Source organism: Sturnus vulgaris, chromosome 2 (assembly GCF_052056855.1).
Source record: "Sturnus vulgaris isolate bStuVul1 chromosome 2, bStuVul1.hap1, whole genome shotgun sequence".
Taxonomy (NCBI): Eukaryota; Metazoa; Chordata; class Aves; order Passeriformes; family Sturnidae; genus Sturnus; species Sturnus vulgaris.
This window is the reverse complement of record NC_142244.1, coordinates 99,872,675-99,894,476: the sequence shown is the minus strand read 5'-3', so window position 1 is coordinate 99,894,476 and position 21,802 is coordinate 99,872,675. Positions and strand designations below refer to the sequence as shown.

General features: G+C 39.0%; 1 protein-coding gene across 10 annotated transcripts in view; it reads left to right on the top strand.

Annotated features, from left to right (window-relative positions):
- MID1 (midline 1) overlaps nucleotides 1-21,802 on the top strand; it is a 180,415-nt gene that overhangs the window by 53,779 nt on the left and 104,834 nt on the right. The window contains exon 1 of one of the 10 annotated variants that reach the window (XM_014882421.2): nucleotides 12,331-12,451. The exons of 7 other annotated variants lie outside the window; for them this stretch is intronic. The gene's annotated coding sequence lies outside the window, so the exon portion shown is untranslated. Of the gene's footprint in view, nucleotides 1-12,330; nucleotides 12,452-14,916; nucleotides 15,441-21,202; nucleotides 21,319-21,802 lie in introns of those variants that run through there. 2 more of the 10 variants (XM_088160194.1, XM_088160195.1) reach the window with 2 other exon arrangements.

Sequence of the window (21,802 nt, the reverse complement as noted above, 5' to 3'; positions counted from 1 at the left end):
ATTTTAGGGGAGGGGTGCTACACAAATATAGTTCAAAGTTTACATCACTCACGGATGGAGGGCTCAGGTTTCATATGTCTGATTTACACTGTTCAGACCATTAGTGGTGGCATAGACATGAATAATTCTGTTCATAATACTGTCAGACACTTTTCCCTGTTACTTGTGTATAATACCTGAATAATATAATTCATCTTATTAACTTTGGTAAGTGGAAATCATTCTGGGTATTGTGGTCAGTCACTTATTTTGCAATCTTTCACTCTAGTTCTAATTTCAAAGCTCTCTCACAGAGTAATTGTTTGAGGGTTTTGTTGCTTTTGCCTTATATGCACAGAATATGAATTTTTCACACAAGTGAAAGAGATAGCATCTAAAGATAGGCTGATAATACCATGTAGTTATTTATGGGTTTTGTGATTATAAACCACTTTGATCACATTTTGATTATGTCCAAATGATCCAAGCCACCTTCTATCTAGAAACTGTTGCAAAGCCCAGTTTGACTTCATAATAAAGCGCTCAGGAAGACAACATATGGGGGGTTTTTTTTAGTATTAGCCCTTCAATATTTCAAAATAATATACAATAATACAAGTGCTGAAAGGACTTTCTTCTCTAAAGATATTCTGTGTTCTGAGTGTGTGATAAACTTCCAGCCTGAATGCACAGCAAAATGAAGTATTAACTTTCTTTACCTCCTAAGGAGTTCAAAATGTTTTGCTCCTGTGGGATTTAATGTAAGTGATGCTGGATATTTAGTCTACAGCATTGTATTCACCTTTGAAAGGCCTAGGTTATAATCTGATTTAGATGACAAGTGAAAGAGCTCAGCCGTCTCAGTTTAGTTACTTTTTTATTAAATCACTATCAGACACTTAACAGTGCTGATCTTGGCAATAAGACTCATTTTGAGGCATACTGGCACTATTGGACTAAGAGAGGCATGGAGTATAAACTTGGCTTTACAACAAAAAAGAAATCCAGCAAATTCTTTTCTTTTTAAAAAGCACAAACACTTATGGAATTTTTGCAAAGACAAACCCTACCTACTGCATGGGATGCCTTTTTTCTCAGAGATGATAGATTATTCTGTATTAAAAATGGCAAAGATACTGATACTGCTGGGAAAAAATCCTCAATAGGAGGAAGTGCATTATGGTAACAGTGATTTGCACTGGCTTATTAAAGTGTAGTAGAATCTGACCAGATGATATATTGTTAGGTGTGGCCATCAAGTCAGAATGATGCTAATAGTGCTAAATTAAGAAGATGCTTTGATCAATATCTTCAATCATCTGTTTACATCTGATCCCTCCCAAAGTCGTAATGGAGATGATAGAGTAGTATAAAGATCTGCAACAATAAAATAAATAATTACTATCAGTTGATCTAGGAACAAGCAAAAACGGTGCCTTAAGTAAGGAAGGCAACAACAAAGGCTTTCTTTATTAGAAGGAAGTTTCTCATTCTGCATTATTGTTTTCTGAACAGAAGGGTCAGTTGTAGTTTTTTAAAAATGACGTGCCAGTTAATTCCATTTCTGTAATGATCCGCAGATCAAAAACTATGTATTGCACCCATCAGTATAGGTTTTTCCAAGATACAGGCTAGACGTAGCAGAATAAAATGATTTAGAGTCTAGCACATCAAGGGGGTAATGTTTTTTAAAGCTATTTCTCAAATGGACCATAACTTAATCCCTGTGCTGCCAGTCAAGTTAGTGATTAAAAATCATCCATTCAGGCAATTGCTTCAGGGTGTTGATGTGCCAGGTTGTGGGCGTGGAGTTAAGGGGGTGGAGAAGAGGAGAGTTTGTGAATGTACGGCTGATGTTTGATGAGCTGAATTTAAAAAAGGAGGGGGAAAGAGGGAAAAACTCAGCTTGCCCCAGGAGGGAGGAAAAAGAGAGAACAAAGCTTCCTTCAGTAAACTCAGCCAGTCTTACAATCATAATTTCTGAGTTCCTCACAAGAGAACTCCCCCCTATCACTACTCTAAAGAGAAAACAAGATTGTGAAATCAGAAGTCAGCCCTCGGGGAGGTGGGGGAGGAGAAGGGGAAGGAAGCTTGTAAATGAGACAGGATTTATCCTGAAATAATAACCTCAGCAGTAATAGCAGGGCTCCTGGTGAACACTTGGTGGACTTTTTCATCTGTCTCCTTAGATGCTGAGTGTCGTTTTTAAAGCAGGTTATTTATGTCAAAGGAGATTAGCACTGGTGACAGAATAACATATTCTTGAATGTGAATATCTAGAAAAAAGTACTTTTCTCCCCTGCTGGTAATTCTGATATATTTTGGTAATTCTGAGATATATATTGCTATATTATTTCCTTGTTTATTGTGTAGATTTGTTTGTATACAATTACTCTTAAATTATTTTAAAAATCAATGTGGAGGAAAAAAAGTTGTTCTCTTGTTATCTAAAAAAAGAGTCACTGAGGATAGTATTAAATCTTCTTTCAACATTAAACATTAAAGTAACTGATGGCTGTGCTGCTGCCTTTTGCATCCATGCATGGCTGCTAAAATATTTCATCTCTCAAGGTTTCTTACACATCCCATCCATGTAAGTGTGAGGAAAATGTTTTGGCTTCTCATCTTTTTAGCATCTCATTGAATGCCTAGTACACTCAGCTCCCTGAGCAAAGAGGGTAATGCCAGTGTGACCCTGGTGCCAGTGAAGCACCAAGTGGAGCAGATCATCTTCAGTGCAGCCATGTGGCACGTACAGGACAACTGGGGGATCTGGCCCAGCCAGCGTGGGTTTAGGAAAGGCAGGTCCTGCTTGACCAACCTGATCTCCTTCTATGACAAGGTGACCTGCCTTGCTGATGAGGGAAAGGCTGTGGATGTTGTTCACCTGGACTTTGGTAAAGCTTTGATACTGTTTCTCACAGTATCCTCCTGGGGAACCTGGCTGCCCATGGCATGGACAGGTGCATTCTCCTTTGGGTGAAAAAAATACCTGGATGACCAGCCCAGAGAGTGGTGGTGAATGGAGTTCATCCAGCTGGGGGACAATCACCAGTGACATTTCCTAGGGCTCAGTACTGGGGACAGTTTTGATATATGTATCACTGACCTGGCTGAGGGGATTGAGGCCACCCTCAGCCAGTTTGCAGATGACACCTAGTTGGGCAAGGGTGTTGAGGTGGAAAAGCTGGGTGCTGGGGGATGGAAAAGCTCTACAGAGAGATCTGGACAGGCTGGATTGGTGGGCTGAGGCCAATGGTATGGGTTCAGCAAGACGAAGTGCTGGGTCCTGCGCTTCAGTCACAAGAGCCTTAGCCACGCTAGGGAGGTTTAAGTTGACATTAGGAAGAAAGTTTTCACAGAAAGGGTAATTGGACATTGGATAGGCTGCCCAGAGAGGGGTGGAGTCACCCACCCTGGAAGTGTTTAAGGAAAGACTCAGTGTCTGGGTCTAGTGGACAAGGCAGTGTTGGGTTGTAGGTTGAACTCAATGATCTCAGAGATATTTTCCAACATAATTGATTGTGTGATTCTGTATCCTATGTATCTAGGACTGTAAAAGTTGCTTTTTACACAGTCTTTCTCAGAATAATGCTTCTGAATCTGGCCTTCCCCCTGCTTTAGGAATCATGTTGTTTCATTGAATTATAGACACCCCAATATGAGTTGGAAGCTTGGCGCTCTCTGTTTCTGCCACCTCGTTTTCCATTTCTCATTTATATCTTTTTTACAGGAGCTCTATCACATTTCCTGTTAGGGATTTATACTCTTTTTTATCTTCTAGAGGTGTACATAGTTTAGAAAAGGAAAGCACTCCAGAAAATACTATAAATAAGGTGTACATATGTGACCCTTTAATATATGTGATGTTGCTGATTTGAGTTGAAAGACAAGCAAAAAAAGTAGTGGTTTCTATGAGACTTTTTTTAAGGCTTGGTTCTTATGAGCTAGAAATGAGCAGTTTTAACTGCTGCTTCAAACTGGGTAAAGAAAGGTAGTGAAAACAGACTTAATTTCTTGCCCTGGCTTGTGGGGGTATTTTTATGTCATTGAGATGGAATTTCCCATCACCACTGTGCTGGAAGTCTTCCAAGTGCATTTGCAAGATTAGCAGAAAGCGGAAATGTACTTTGAAACAAGCTCTGTCCATTTCTGCTTGGCTTCAGTAGGTCTGGCCTTTGTGAAAGTCTTGAAGAAATGCTGGATCATCCTTTCCTGATGGTAATCCAGGAACCCTGAGCAGAGTTTGAAGGAAGTGATATAAACTGGATATGAGGTGTATGTTCACTGCCATTACACACTCCCATCTCTTCCAGAGGGGGCTGGTTTAGCTGTCTGATGGTCAGGAAAACTCAGAACATGCTGGCTGTACTGTTTTTCTCTGAGTTATTAGTGAAAGAGATGGTTACTAAGAGAGATATTCACACTACCTATTTTGGAGACCTATTCCCCGAGGAAGATTTGTCCTGTCCCAGTCTGTAGTGCCTGTTTCACTCAATTTTTTTAAACAGGTGGCCAAAGTTTTATCTAGCTTTTTAATTGCTAAAAATAAGGTTTTGTTCTGTCATGTCTAGAGGAACTTAGCTATCTGTTCTTTGGCACAGGTCACCTGCCTGCCTCATTTGGCCAGCCCCTTGTCCCATTTGCCCTTTCTCAGTCTGGTTTCTTGACAATATAGTCATCCCATGATAATCTCACTCATCCTGTTTGTGGCATTAGACATGACTGAAGTTGTCTTTTCCTAACTGAAAGTGGAAAAAGAAGCTGCAAGAAATGTAAGCATGGATCAAACAATGGATTTCTATTCCAGGTGTGATTCCATGGCAGATGATGATTCTGACACGATTTTGGGTGTGGATCTCTGTGCTGAGAAAGAACTTGGAAGGGGTAGAAAACAAGTTTAAAACTCAGTGCAGGAGAAGAGCCCTTAACACATCAGTCTCATGCTCTAACTTCCAGTGGCAGCAAACTGGCATATTGTAGCGACTTCTTTTCTTCAGCATCTCAAGTAATGCAATATCTTTACATCATTTCGTGTTGCTGGAAGGCAGGTGATGAGTGTTCATGTTCTATTAGGAGCATTTTTTCATCTAGGACAAATGCAGACAGAAGATACTATTTGGTTGATCCAGCAGGAAGCAAAAGTAGTTAGGAATGTGACATTTGTGTCCTTATATCCACCTATAAGAGTATGTGGTTTTAAGACTAATACAGAAAGTCTCCTAGCTGCCAGCCAGATTGTTTCCCAGAAAAGAAGTCTCTGTAGGCTGGCTGCTGTTTAATAAGTACACTGTGTCCATTATTCAAGCTTTTGAGCAGATTGCTTTTGCTTTTTATAGAAAAAAACTCATTATTCTCTCTTTGTTAAACAAAAATAATCATGTTTTTGAATTTATAAGATTCATAGATATCAGTGCAAAATAATCCAAAGGTGGGTGGTTTTACCTGTCTTGGCTGTGGTTTTTTTTCCCTCCTTTCTTTCCCCCCAAGTCATGCTCAGATGTCAGATGTTGCTGAACCTGTTTGGTTGCTTTGTGAAATCTGGAGGGGCACAAACTGCCACCTGGAGCTGCTACTCAGAGCAACCACTACTACGTCTGACTAGTTCACAAAGACACATTTATTCTGGTTGGCATTAATTAGATAAAGAAGGTAGGAAAGGAAAAGAGAAGAAAAGAAGTTATTGAATTCCTGAGCTGATAATATATACAGGACTGACAAGTGGAGAGGAAAATTGCAGAGCATAGCAGCTGTCTCTACTGGCAACTGAAAACAGCCCAGAAACTTTGTTTTCAAAGGACTTGTGCTTTGTCTATTTGCTCTAAAGCGAGCTAGGTAGGATAAATTGATGATAGCTGTGGCAAATAAATGTTACCTGGAATGGAAAATTGAATTTGCAATAAATATTAAAAACACAGAATCAAGATCCCGATTCTTTGAGTCTTCATTATGGAGGCCTTTGTTCTTTGGTTTACCTGTTTGTTTTTATTTAAGCTTTTTCCTTTCTCTTGCTTGAGCACAAAAGCACTTTCTTATCATGCTTTTAGTTGTAGTTTGCAATGTATTTTATGATAGATTACAGTAGCAGGAGATTCTTTTGAAGAAGGGAAAGAAATACAGTAGATTTTCCTTTCTCCATCTGCTTTCCAGCATGACTTTCGGGGAAAGCTCCATGATGTGGACTATAGAGATAGTGGTGCTGAGAACTGCAGGAGCTCTGGAGAGCCTACAACTTGAGTGACAGACTCTTCTTTTAGGATGATGGGAAAGAATACTTGCATGAGTCCTTAATCTGAAATTTGACAGTGAGTTGTATTTATTTTTGTCTAGATGCAGGTGCACCACCCTGAAGAAGACACTGACAAAAAATAAGGAGTGTGACACAAGAGGAAAGTTGCCAGATAATTAGAGAATTAATAATATATAGGGAAAAACGATGGCTATGTTGTCCAGCACTTGGTGCTTATTTAATTTCTTGCAGATCATGAGTACTTAGAGGGAAAGTGATTGATGGGAGTAATTAAAGATATTTGTTTAACAAGTGTTCCTGGCTCTTGTGGCTCATTAATTAAAATTTGAACTTTGTAAGAATGCTCTTTGCAATCCATATTGGTTTATGAATTCAAGTAGTTTTGGTTTTGAATGGAGGAGAAATCAAATGAACAGGTAAGTAGTGCAACAAAAATAATACATAATAGATTACAGTGATTTATATTTCATTGGAGAATCAAAAAAATCTGAATCTACCCATAAATCAAGCATAATTGGCAAGGCCTGCCTTTGCAGAGATGTTTTCCTTAGCAGTCTCTGGTGGTCTGTGTTTAAATTCATCTTATGTGACATTACAAGAATTAGTCTTTGAATTAACTGTAGGCTAAGTATAATAATTTTTATGGTTTAAGCATTTTTTTCCATTGAGAACACCGAATATCCAGAATCTTTTTCTTTTACACTTGCATGTGTAAATTGTTACATCTCTTCACTTGACAAACTATTAGAAGAATGACAAAAGGGTGTAAATAGTTACATCTCCTCATTTCACAGGCTATTAGAAAGATAGCAAAAGTGCGTATATGTTTTTCTGCACATCAAGGGTATCTAGCCTGAAGTTTTTGGAAATCTAAAAGGCAGTTAATTCACTTAACAGGCCCTGTGCTGGTACATAAGGATTTGAGTTCTCTAATTCTTTGCTTTGATTTTCATGTTAGTGTTCTTTATTAAAAGGCACAGCTTTGTTTTACTAATACTTTTCAAGAATGTTCATTTTTATTTGCTAAGGATCCTCATTTCTTTTAAAATATCCTGGTACAGTTAATGGATGAAAATCGCTGGAAGACAATATACAATACCCTCAGGACCAAAGATTACTTCGTTAGCATAAACTTATTTGGTTCTAATCCTCTAAGTATTTGTCTATGTACTTAACTTTTTTAGCATTCCCAAGAAAACATTTTATCTGGTGCTATCTCTTAGTGTCTGCAGAGCAAGTGCCACCACTGTTTTCAGTGAGAAGAGGCTCCCTTCAAAAGAAAGGTGTTGAACTACGGCTTTAGCTGGAAACAGAACTGAAGTTTAAGCAAAACTGGGAGCTGAGTGTGATGCTAAAATACACTTGTAATTACTGAAACTGTAGATTCATACTACTACTCATAAATACCACATAATCTTCCCATAATACTAAGGGCTATATTTCAATGCTTAAGAAAACAAATTTAAATTTCGTCTCTAATACAGTTCCTTGTGGCCATGGTATAAAAACATGAACAAATTCAGGCAGTGTTTGTCAAGTTCGTTTAAGTGAAATCTTTCTCCCAGTTTTCAGAATCGGATCACATGGAGGTAAATCATAATCAGACATCCTCTTTCTAAAGCATCTCCACCAAATACACTAATCTACCTGTTATGCTAAAACACTCATAATTTTTAAAATATAAAACAGTGGAGGGTTCAGATGTAGCCAAGAGCCTCAAAATTAAGACTGATCTCTCAACCTTCCAAAGTTTTGAGGCTGTCTAGATTTTAGATCCCAATATCCTCTCCACAATTTAAGATTAATTTTCCTTTTCAAATACTGTGGAAGAGACTCGACTTCAGAAGATGTGGTAAAAAACTTCAGGCTTCACATTTTTAGTAAGTGTCAGCTCAAGCTTGTTTTGGCATCATACTGCTAAAAAGCAGTTAACAACAAAGGAAAAGAAAACAATTTTCTTATCTTTTCATACAAAACCTTTTCCGTGTGATGAGATTGAAAGGGTGTAAACAATCCTTTTGGATATGCTGCAGGAGAAAACATAAAAAGGATCAAGTTCCTGTGCCTTTGACTGGGTTAGTTCCCATCCTCTCCTTTCCCCCGCCGCCCATTTTTAAACATGTCCTTGCACACTGATATTCTTCAAACCTTATTTTGATAGTCAGTAGCTTTTCTTTTTCCCTTTCTCTCTCCTTCACCTACCCTCAAATTTACAAGCAGCTGTTGCATATTCTAAGCAAGGGGATTTTTTTGTTTGTGGTTTACTTTGAAGTTTAGAAAGATTGGCTTTTGTTTATATTGGGGAAATATGATAATTGATAGAGAAATTTATAATCTATTCAAATATTAATCAAGTATTATACATTTCTCCTTCAGCAAGGGATAAAGTATTTTAGAATCACATGCTGCTGTTGAAATTATAGTTTTGCCTTTCTCCAAAGAGCCTTAATGGTGGGTCATTTGTAGTATGGCTTATTAGGTCAAATTCAAATGATATTTAAATAATATAAATGAATCAGTAGTGGGGGAATGGCATACCTGCATACAGTGACCATCAGTGTCTTAAGAGTTCCATCAATGACACCAGAGGAGGTTTATAGCTCAAGGAGGAATTAATATTAAACAACTATTTGAGGGAGAATTAGCACTTAGCATTCATATGAAACAATTTCATATTAAGAAATAGCTCAAATCATATCACATGAATCACTCTTAGTGACATGATATTTCTTAAATTTTCAAAAAAAAATATAGCCGGACTGCCTTTTTTAATTTCTTTTATGTCCTTGTTGTTCAAAGAGAATTGCAAGGTGCAGATGCTGGCATCTGTATTTTCTCCACTTCCTTCACTTGGGGTGAGTAGAGGATGTGGCTAGTCCAAAATGTACTGAAAATATTTGCCTGGAGCAGGAAAACCCTACATCTCAGACATGCTGCTAAGAACAGCAATGAGGCTGCTCCCACTCTGGCCCTGTTCAGAAAAATGTGAGTTGCTAATGTCACTTGGATCAGCCCCTCTGCCGACTGACCATATGGCAAGAGAAGAAAGACTGGGGAGATATTTATTTTTAACCAATCCACTGTTGTTGGTTCTCTTCATCATATAATCCTATGATTAGCTGTACAGAACAAGTAATTTATGTGATTGTGCTTGCCTGTGGAAAAGTTACAAACTGCAGACATTAGCATATTTGTTCCATTTGTTAATATTACAGTTTCAATATGATCCATTATGCCATACTACACTATGGCACCTGCTTTCTGAAGACAGTTGATTGATTGTTTGGAATAAGTGCACGGCAGCAGCACCTATCAATCTAAAGATGTATGTTCCCTGTCCATCAAAATAAGATAAAAAACAGTGGCTGCACAGCAAATAGACACAGTTTAGAAATCAGAAATCACAGTTTTGGCATCAGAAATGCATAATTTTAGAACCCACATGATGAAAGAAAAATTTTACAGAGGGTCAATAGATGGATTTCATTAAGTCTCTGAGCCTTAAGCTACATTAAATTTAGATACAGTAACTTATGTCTCTAGCAATATATTAGCTCGGAGTCATAGACTGATTTTTTTCACATCCTGTTTGAACTAGTTGATATCTAGTGAATTTTTTGACATAGTTTAAGAAATTACTGTCACAAGCTACCCATTTCTTTTTGCTGCTGTAACTTACTGCAACCATACACACCTGAAGCAATCATTATTTTGTAGTTTATACCATGCAAAGAAACACTTGAGCTGTGGTTCAGCACTAAAATCTACTGATTCTCTGGAGAAGGTGGTAAGTTTCAGCAGAATGGAACTATTGATGGCTGAAATATCTTTTGTTTCCTTTGTAAGATTCACCAAAGCTCTTGGTGGGTATCATAAGATCGCAAATGCACAGCTGTGTTGGCTGAGCACCAGAGATGATATCTTGTAAAACTGTGATAATTTGATTATATTCAGTCACGAATCTCAGTCCTTCTGCTATATGAAAACCCAGTTTCACATCTAAATACACCTCTATTGAGGTTTTCATGAATTTCAATAGGTACTGAAGAAGAGGAAGGCTAGAATACATCTCTTTCATAGTTCACATTTGAGTTCAAAAGTGGAAGAAGGGAGATTAGTGTGACAGAGGATAGTTGTTAGATGACTTCATTATCTTAAGGTAAGATTCTTCAATGATAACTCAAACGAGCTGGCATCACAAGTGACACAAATACAACTTTATGAGGCCATGGGTTTGAATTCATAATTATTCACTTGCAGGCATGTATATGCTTATAGATGCATACATGTGCATAAGCACATGTGAAAAGTATTCTGAAGCCTTTGCTGGCAAAACATTACATAGAGATACTTGGCTCTAATTATGAAATCTCTCTCAGTGTTGTCTATTGTAACACATGCAGTAAACTGAAAGTAAAAGTCGTTCAGGAATTAAAGCAGATGTATCAGCAAAATTAAGAAAACTGGAATTGGTATCACTTTTATGATTGGTATGACTTTTATGATTGAATAAGATTTAAATATAAAAAAATTTGTTCATTGAAACTGCTTCACACTGTGGCTGATTGTCTGCAAACAAAGGACATGAAAAAGCAGACTAAATATAATATGGACAAAGAGAGCAGCAGGACAGCATCTGATAGCCATGGAATCAAGAATCATTTGGGCTGCTTGGTCACAAATACATCTGGATGAGTATAAGCCAGCATGGCTGGACAGACAGTCCAAAGAAACTGCATAATGCTCTCTAATGAAAGATCAAGGACAGGATAGGTGTTGAAGAATCTAAAATTCTTCTGTCTAGGACTTGGGCTGTGGCTCCTACTGGATTGCTTATAACTTGACTAGACTGTAGGTTATCCATGGACATTTAATATCATGGAAAAGGGTTCTAATAATCATAATCCCTCTGCACATCTGTCTTGCTTTCTGCATGCCCAGTTCACCTGATAGAAGCTGCTGTTCTCCATGCAAGTTAATAGCTATTGCCAGCAAAAAGCTTTAAAAACCTTATGGAGAACATGCATTTGTATGAGGTCTCTGGTCTATTGTTTCAAGGAAATGAAATGAATAGGAAATTAAATAATCACAACAGTTGTTTATTACTTCAAAAGAACAAAGTGCAGGCTCTTCCATGGGAGAAAAACCTAGGAAAAGTGGGGGTTTGCAAACTTATGCTCAGATGTCTGAGGTATGTTTTGTTTCACTTTGTTGTGTTACCATTGTATGAAAGAGGGCATTGCAACATGAAAAACGGAGAACACAAGGAAGTAATTCTTTCCTGCTGTTTCCACTTTGTGTGATTTTTTTAACACCTTTGTTGGCGACCAAATGTCTGGTGTGACTTAGGATTCCTCCCGGGCACTTTGGTAAAGCATTTGCTATTTCCTGTTGCAGTTTGCTGCTTACATACAAGTTAAGGTAAAATTTAAAAAAACTAAAATTAAGTAACTGCTATCATCTTGTGTTTCACCTGGTGAATCTCAGACAGTAGTGTCTCTGTGGTGTTTGTAGGAAGAGAAGTCTTTCACACAGGTGATGTATTCTCTCAAATTGTCCCCACTTTTGGCCAATTCCCGCTAGACTTTGCACTGTTGCATTTTTGAACAGCATTTGGAGAAAACAGTCAGAAAGAAGAGATTATTTGCCACAAGTTGTGCAGAGTTCTGTGATTCTGGAGAGCAGCAAATGTGATGCTCCTTTGGAGCATGGCAGGTTTGGCCAGTCCAAGCCAGCCTCCCATTACAGGGCTGGGTGCTGGCAGTCCCCAGCTCTGGGCTAATTGCCCCAGGGCTGAGCTCACCCTCTCTCCCAAGCCATGAACCAGCATTGTCCCACCACAGCCTTTGGTGGCTTGCTGGGATGCTCTGCAAGAAGCTCCATCTCTTCCTGCCTTCACCCCAGCAGGGCTGGCCCTGGGGAGGGAGAGGAGGTGTTTTGCTGTGGGTGCAGCACGAAGGGCTGGCTGCAGGAGCACGGATCCTGGCGGAGGCGGCTAGGTGGAGCGGGTTTTCCTGCAATTGTAGGGGAGATTTTCCTGTTGTGTTTCAGCCACCACTGTCTTGCAGTCGCAGTCGCAGTCAGTGCTGCCGCAGGATTACTGGGACAGTGGTGGGGGCTGCTGCCTGTCCCAGCTGGGCTGGTGGTGGTTTCTGGAGGGTCAGCGTGGTCCCTGTCTCCGCAGCAATGTGTCCCACAGAAGATGTAGGGCGGGATCCAGCGGTGGGTATGCGGCTGGGTGGCTTTGTGGGAGTGCAGCAGATGCATATTTAGATGTAGGCTTGCCATTGCAAGTAATTTAGGAAGTATTTTATAATGTGTTTAGCAGTCGTAGGGAGGAGTTGAGGTTTGCTCTGTTGCTGTGATGAATTATCTTTTTGGTACGAGAAAGTCTGGGAAAAATGGAACAGTTTTCATCTTGTGTTTTCAAACAAGGACTTATTGTCTTGTTAGTTGTCATAAAACCAGTTAGAGAGATAAAGGGGCATTAGCATCTGCATAATGTTAACAACATCTGGTACATTATAATTCTGTTTTTAAAATACAGATGAAGGCTGAGATACATGTTTACATCAGAAAAAAATTAAAAATATAATCATTCCCTGAAGCCTGCTTCATTCCTCATTCCCTGAAGCCTGCTTCATTCCTTGTGCAAAGTCTTTCAAATTCCAGTTATTTATTTGTAAATGATGAAGTTACATAACCTAAAGTAGTGGCATGCTTCAAGTATGACGGCTGAGAGGTGATGTTTTTTCAAAGGATGTTCATTTGGCACCGCTATGCTCAGACTGATGTTCTGGTCACTATGGTTATTTTGTATCCAAATTCTATATCCACAAAAGCTCACAAAATGCAGCTGCATTAAGGAGAATCCACAGCATGTACAGCTCATGGGTACAGAATCATCGGGTGATTTTCCCATTAAAATATATCAAGAAAACCAGTTGTCTGAGGATAAGATGACATTCAGTGATATTTGAAAGTAGCTGATGAAGCTGCTGGAAGAAAAAGCTGGAATCTGTGCAGATGCATACCAGTAACTTTTCTCAAGTGCTACTCTAGTTATTACAGTAACACTGACCTGCTTGCCAGCTTGACAGGAAATGTACAATTTTGTTCTATTTTTTTATTTTTTGAGATAAACTGTGAGGCTTTTTTCTGTCATTGATGAAGAACATCTAAAGGGATGTAATTAAGCTATTTTTTTTCCATTCTCTCTACTAAAAGCTCCTAAGCTATTTTGTGAGTAATATTGAAAACTTTTTATTTGAGAGGCCTATTGGTGGTATTGATACAGTAACTCAGAAGCAGAACTGTCCAAATCCAGAAAAATCCCTGCTCAGTGGTGTTAGCTAGAAGGAGGTTGCTCTGAGATCATTCTCCTGCAACTCAACTCAGTTTTCTGTCTCCTCTTGGATTTTTAACTAGAGAACAATAGAAATTAAGGATATTCTAAGATATTTATTGGAAGCAAATTTGGGTAAACAAGTGATTGTCGAGCATATAAGAATAAAAAATAATAGATGTTAGATTCCCTGTTCTCTTTTCAAAGCTCAAGAACACTAGAAAGAGTTACTTGTTAGTTGATGGAGTCTTAATTTCTTAGATTCTTAAGTTCCTTTCATATCTGGAATAAAATAAACATATCTACACAGCACAGATCACTTAATACTGAAGATAATCTCAAATAGTTTGAATCAGATGATTTTAGAGATGGCCATTTCTTACAATTGATTTCCAAGGGACCCTGTAGAGACCCGTTCAGATGAAAGCCACCACTTGCATTTAGGAAGCACTATGCAGCAAGAGAGAAGGACTGCATTCTCATATTGTTTCTCTTAGTGATTTGCTACCAGGTACTTGCAGATTTCTGTTCTGGTCTGCTGAGCTGAAGAATGCTCCTAAAAATCATCCTGCTAACAGTGAGCAGGAGCCTGGGACCCCAAGCTGTGGTGGCAGAAACTTCCCATGGTGGCCTCAGTGACATTAGAAAGACAGGAAATGTCCCCACTCCTCTCAGAGCAGGACTCAGAGTCTGGCCAGGGTCTGTGTGAAGATTCTCTTTCCTAATGGAGTGTCCTCCTGCTGATTATTATTCTCAGGCCCAGGAAGCCTGAGCTGAGTGTTTCTTCCACCAGTGACAGGTTTCTGTCAGGGGTCTAAAACAGATAACCTTCAGAGCACAGATATAATTTGTTCCTTATCTCCCATCTTCCCACGGTTCACAGCTAATTTGCCCTTCTAATGACCTGATTAAAAATCTTGATTTTTAAATACACCATTGATTTTAGGGAGTTCAGTGTACTGAGAGTGCAGCAGGCATAAATTACAAGCAGCTCTTCAGTGTTAGACAGTAGGGGTTTGGGTTTTTTTGCAATAGCCAGAATCTCTTTATATTCTTTGTAAATCTGCAGAGTAGAAATGAGAAAATGTGTTCATTCCTTTAAAAAAAAAAGTCCTTTATAGGCTTTTTTGAGGATCGCATACAAGGACCAGGGAACAGGACAGTAAGAAGTTAACACTGTGTATTTTGAAATGTGATTATAAATATAAGGAGCTTTAGTTCATAAAAAAATACATCTTGCAGGTAGTTTAAGTTCAGAGCTCTCTGTGGTCAGCTCTCAGAGCTCACCTTCATACCTGTACCAGTTCCTGGGACTTTTATTGCTGTTATTTTAAATGGTCTTTCTGATAAGAAACCAGATCCTACTATTCTTCTGTGAGAAATTAAAATGTCATTATCTAGGTGAAGATGATTGCCAGCTTTAGTACCCATGATTGCCTTTACTTAGCTGGGAAGGAATTCATAGAACAACTTGCTGAGAAGAGAATGCAATCATTTCTTTCTGCCACCCTAAGACCTCCTCTGAAAACTCACAGTAGCTTAACAGCTCCAGAGTTTCCAAGCTGCACGAACGTATCTGTGTGTGACCCTTTGTGACTAGAAGGGACGTGTTGGAACACATAGTGTCTGAGTATTTCTGTTGCTGTATCATCTGTGTTTAAAAGCAGGGTGTACTGTGTCACCTAAGGCATTACAGGGGAAATGTGGGAGATTTCCAGCTCTACCCTGCAACCAAAGCTTTATGAAAACTGGTGGGTTTGGGTGGGTAAAATTATTTTACCTTCCTTTCGTTGTGGAGGAGGCTCTTAGCTTGAAATGAGTGAGGAAAAAAGGAATGGTGTGGTACACAGCAATTTGTCCCCTTTGGTAAGTTTTTGAGGTTGCTCCAGTTGTTGTTTTCCATGCTGCCAGTATCAGACCAAGATGTGAATTTGATATTTGTTCCTATATAGCTATGATATAACCCAGAATAAATACCATTTTCTCGAATGAAGAGTGTCAATTTAGTTGAGGAGGTTTTTGGAACAGACCCTCAACCATAAATTTAATTGGAGGTCAGTGCTGATTCACATGTGCTAAAGATTAAGCAATTCATTGTTTTCCTTCCCCTGAAGAATTTTGAGGAAATATTAAATCTTGTATCTAAAGAATGTAAAGCTACAGGAGTTGCAAAAACACGAAAAATAAAGACCAAAAAGCATTCCAAGTATAGGTTTACGTGCGTGTGTAATATTGTATGTAATATATTACTATATCAATATTAAATCGGCAATTAATTGATTGCTTTGGGATTTACAGGACACGATTTTTTTCTAATCTGTTAGTTTTTGAGCCTTAGTTGTTGTTTTACCTCCCTTGAGAAGGAATATGTGATGCTGTGCCAAGAAAACTAATTCTGTGAGATGTTCTTGTCTCACTGAATAACATAACAGGATTCATCTTTTCAAAAATATATTCTCCTGCTAGCATATGTTTCAAGCAGAAAGAGATGTTGTCAAGGCTGCAAACACTGCAAACAGGATAGCAGGTGTGCTTTGGCTGCATTGGTATAATTTAAATGTTGCAAACAGCTATCTCAACATCACAGAAACACTGCATGTAACTTCTAGACAAGGCAGATGATCATTCTTCTGTCAATGAAAATGTATGAATAGGATGAACTAGTAATTTTCTTTCATGCTGATCATTTGTTTTTGCATACCAGGAGCTGTTGAACAGACACAATCCTTTGAATATTTATTAATTCTCACTGCTTTGATAAAAGCCAGTGGGAAAACAAGTATTTGCTTGCTTCAGGGTGTGTGCTTTCTTTACTGCTATAGAAGTTTCCATTAAACATTTCTAAAAAAACCTGATGTTGGATTATTAGTTCTTTTTGCACTGCTCGCACAAACGACACTGTTTACATGAATATCTCACTAGCTATGCTGTTGGCAATTGTTAACATCATGAATACTCACAAGCTTCAATATCTGTGCTGCAGAAGGTAAAATCTGCAGTGGACTCAGGACCACCTGGGCTATGCAGGAGTTCATTGGTTTGATCACATTTGAAATGCTGACTGAATTCCTGTGGAAAAATTATAATCACTTGTTGGAAAGAAAAGTTATTCCCCAGACAATTTTGTGTATATCCTAGAAAGTTATAGAAAAAGGCAAAAAGAATAGTATTTCCCTCTTTTTTTATCACTGTTAACAGAAGAAACTGAAAGCTGAGGGTTTTTTTATAGACTGTAGCAGGTTTATCACAAGAAAAAAAAAAATTACATTTATTGTGCACTTAACATAAAAATATTGTTACTTCGAAAACTACAGCTCTATATTATGGTAGTAACCATAATTATTTAGGAATAGTGCAATTTCCCCTTGTACCATAAATCTAGGATACATACATGTATGGACACATGTATGCATGCATAACTCATTTTATTGCATTTCATACTTTCATACTTTATCTTTTGTATTACATTTCTTTACATATTTGTATAATGGCAGTTTAATACATTTCTTATTTCTTATACATTCAGTAACTTTCTCTATTTGAAAAAGTTGCCAAGTGTTTTCATCGAAAATACTTAATCTTCAGGTGTTCAATCTTTAAATTAGCCAGTGGTCTTGAGTCCATCCTGCATATGAGTTTGAAGAGCAGGATTGAAATGGCCTTACTGTAGCAGCCATTACATAGTAGTCTTAAGCTAGTAAATTGTTAGAAAACATGACTAGGAAAAATGCGATTCAAGCCTGCTTAGGCATATTTTGGCTATAATTCATGAAACCACTGCAAACTGTGATTTTACCAGAGAGGATTTTCAAGGAATTTTGGAACATGTCAAAAGTCCAACTCTTTTGCCCAGAGGTACTTGTTAGTGAGATCCTTAAAATTCTGGAATGGCATACAGCTACTTCCTCCTACAATGGGCCTGAGTTCACTACAATGGAAATGAAACAGCTTTATTCATGCCAACACCTCCACCTTTACAAAAGTAGAAAGTGAAACTTTACAGGACATGATTTTCCACTGCTTTTCCACTCCTGATAGATTCTGTTCTCACCTGTCCTGAAGGTTGTAGGACCAGCTGGAATAGAAGAAGAGCAGGAGACATTATGTGGCATGCTAAAACATTGCCTGCTAACTTTATTGTAGTAGCTAGGGATTTATTCAGTGTGGGGAGAATTCTGTAGTGTTTTACTGACCAAAAGCGATCTCAGTATACTAGAATTTTTGACACATTCATTTATAAGTGTAGTTCTATACTTGTGGTGAGTTGACTCTGGCTGGATGCCAAGTGCCAGCCAAAGCTGCTCTGTTACACAATTCCCCTTCTCAGCCGAGCAAGGGAGAACAAATGTAATGAAAGGCTGATGGGTCAAGGTAAGGACACATACAGATCACTCACCAGTTACTGTCATTGGCAAAACAGACTCGACTTGGGAAAATTAATTTAACTTTTTACCAATCAAATCAAAATCAGGTAATGAGAAATAAAATACCTTCTCCTCCACCCCTTCTTCCCAGGCTTAATTTCACTTCTGATTTTTGTGCCTTGCTCTCCCTAGCAGCAGTGGGAGATGGGAAATGGGGGTTGCAGTCAGTACATCACACATTGTTTCTGCTACTCCTTCCTCCTCGGATGGAGGATCCTTCACACCCTTTACCTGCTCTAGTGTGGGGTCCAACCCTTAGGAGATAGAAGCTCCTACAAGAACTTTTGCAATATGAGTCTTTCCCATAGAGTGCAGGTCTTCACAAACTCTCCAGTGTGGGTCCCTTCCACAGTCCTGCAGGAACAGACTGTTCCAACACGGGTCCCTCACGAGGTCACTAGTCCTGCCAGGAATCTGCTCCAGCATGGGCTTCCCACAGGGTCACAGACTCCCTTTGGCATTCACCTGTTCTGGTGTGCAGTTTTGCAAGGGCTGCAGGTGGATCTCTGCTCCACCACGAACCTCTGCAGGCTGCAGGGGGACAGCCTGCCTCATCATGGTCTTCACCATGGGTTTGTGTGAAAAAATTCACATTGCCAGAGGTTTATGTCCTGAAACAAGACAGAGGTGTTCTGTAACTTTATTTATTAACAAAGGGACAGTCCATAGGGAATTTCTCCATGGGGTCTCTCAAATTATTGGAGGACGCAGCCTCCTTTTCACCCCAGTTTTCCTGGCTACATCACCCTCTCCCTTTCCCCATTGGCTAAGGCACTTGAAAGGTACAGACTTCCCAATTCACCTATTATATGTTCACCTTAACATGCACACACAAACACACACACACTTTGAATAACATAGCTCTATTAAATCTTTGCTCTTCTTCTCGAAGTTCAGAAATTTGCCATGACTTTGGCTGAGCAGCCTTCCATGCCAATTAGTAACATTTTCTCATGCTTTCTCCTGTTAAGGCCCTACCTACAAGTCCCTGGGCCCTATCTACAAGCAGGTTCACACCATCTGTTTGTAAAGACACATTCCTTTCAGGCTGCAGAGAAATCTGTACCTGGAGCACCTCCTCTCTCTCCTTATTCACTGTCCTTGTTGTCTGCAGAGCTGTTTCTCTCACATACTCTCACTCCCTTCCTCTCTGGCTGCAATTACTTCTCTGCAGGAACTTTTATTTTCCCTTCTAAATCTATTATCTCAGAGGGTATCCCACTGTTGCTGCTGGCCTATGTCTTGGCAAACGAACGCATAATGCCACCTAAAAAATATGTCATGTTTGCAAGTAGAGGTACAGAGATGATAATTCTAACTAGTGTTAGTAGAATCTTGCAATGAACTAGATTGATGTGGGGATTTTATTTAGTGCACATTTACAATACACTGCATAACGAATTATTACGTACCTGGGAAGATATCACCAATTCAAAGTTACTTAAGTATATTTTTGTTGTTAATATGTAAATAACATTTGTTTTGACAATCTCTTTTATTCTGATATCTGCTCTTAAAAGTACCTCCTATGGGTAGAAAAATAATATTTGTAATTTCAATGACATTTTGGTAATATAATTTGCTGCCAATAATTCCATATTTTTGCAAATAGGAAATTGTGTACTTGAAATTCCTTCATTCCTTTCTATGTCTGGAGGCTATGTGCCTTTCAATTTTTGAGCTGAATATGGAATATAACCATATATAAACAATGCATATAGTGTTTCTGACTAATCTTCCAGTTTTCTGTAGCTATGGATTCTCTACCCTTCTCAAGGAAGAAAGAAAAACCCAAACTCAATATGAAACCTTAAGGCAAGGGTCAGTGAGCTTGAAAGATTTTGTAGCTGGATCATCAGCACACTGATCTGTACTTTAGGCACCTACTTAGAAGTGAAAGCAGAATTGCAGTGAATTAGAGTAATCATTTGCTTGTCCAGAAAATGCAGCCTGTCTTTGGTGAGGGGCTCTCAAAGGATTCATTACTCAGTTGTAGATGTGGTGTGTTTTGACTTATTTGCAACTGCAAAAGAAAACAGGAAAATGTATTTTTTTGGTTTCTATCAGTGTGCTCAGCTTTGTTTACCTTGGAAGATAGGTTCTTATTCCAAGACGTTTACAGTCTGAGATCAGATTTTGGCACCCTTGCTCATACTGAATAGCATTATTTAGGGCTCAGCTGCTGCTCATTCAGGTCAGATAGATTAGAGTTAGTCATCAGTTGAGATGGTGGTATTTGTCTAGAGCCCCGATGGTGATTCAAGCATCTTTCTATGAGGCAGTGATGCAAATGTTTTAATGCTGCTTCTAGCTGTTTATCTATACCTCTCTTTTATATGAGTACCATAAAAAAGCCTTTGCTTAAAAAAAGTGTTTTAAGAAAGAAACAGAATGAATGAAACTGTTTGGCACATGGAGGAGCAGAAGGAATTTTGTACAGAAAGATTAACATAGAAAAAAATCCCTGTATTCTGAACATAGTCCTCAGAAACAAGCCTTAAAGGCTGGCAGGTTTTCACCCGGCTGCCAATAGATGAGCAATGATTAGTTTGTCTTTTTAAACGTTGTCTCCTGCCAAACCCAAATCCCCTTCTCACTTTCCCAGTGCAGCAGTCAGCCTGCAGAATAAGGGAATGATGAGGTAGACAGTTGTGGTGTGGAAGGGATTCAAACAATGTGAATGAGATTTTTGATCTTCTGGGACTTCTGTGAGACAGAGAGTGAAGAGGAGGAAAGACAAACTGGTCTTCATTTGCAGAAAAGGCTTTAATCTCTTCTGTGCTATATGGCTATGGCTGAGAGAGGAGTTGTCTTCCTGCTTATATTAAATTTCCAGACATTTAATTTTGACCAGATGCACTGTGCAATTATGGCAGCTGATGGATAGCTATAAATGAATTAGTCTTTGGCAAACCGAACTTTATTTCAAAAAAGATCAGCATCATGGAGGATACAGGAAACCAAATTTTGTGATGGGGTCAGTGCATTTTTTAAATGCTCAGATTTCTTGGCAGAATAAAAGAACGTATTAGTGCAAAGAGGCAAAGTATCCTCATTTCTAGGCATACGTCTGGAACAGACGCCTTGCTGCTCTTCCCACACAGCAAGGAGGACTCAATACCAATGGTGAAGTCTGAACGTTGCCTCTGTTTGCTGAACTTTCCTTTTTGCTGTGGTTCGTGTTGGGGTTATAGGTAGCATTCCTGTCACTGCCACCATGCTCCCCACACTAATTGTCATGAAGTACAGAAGATTCAAGCACGCTTGGTTCCCAAGGCTGCTAATGAGCCCTGAGCTTTTCTCACCCTTAATGAATCAAGGTTTGTTTATGGGGGATTCTTGTCCTTCTGTCTTTTTCCTTGGTCAGGGGAGGAGTCAAGAGTTCACACAACTGAACAATGACTTTACAGTGTAAAGACGATGCAGCTGTGCCATCTGAAGCCGTCCTCAGTTATAAGCAACAAAGCTTAAATAGATTGTACTGTGAAGAGGTATAGCTCTGTGAGTGTGAAGCATAGCTTTTGCTTCTGCTTCACTGACCTGTCTGCTTGCGGCAGTGACGGGCCCTTGACGGGAGCTTAGGCAGGGAGAGTCGCGTAGGGCGACTCTTTCAAAACCATTCTCTGTAACACTGAGCGCAGGAAAAGAAGCAAAATGAAGTTTCAGTTGATCACTGATGGGGGTGTATTGCTGCCTTCTCCAGAAAATCTCATGCCCTCCATTCAAAAATCATTGATTCTAGTCCAAATCCACTTCGGGGTTTTAATAAGGTCACTAAAACAAGCCATAGTTCGTATGTTTTAG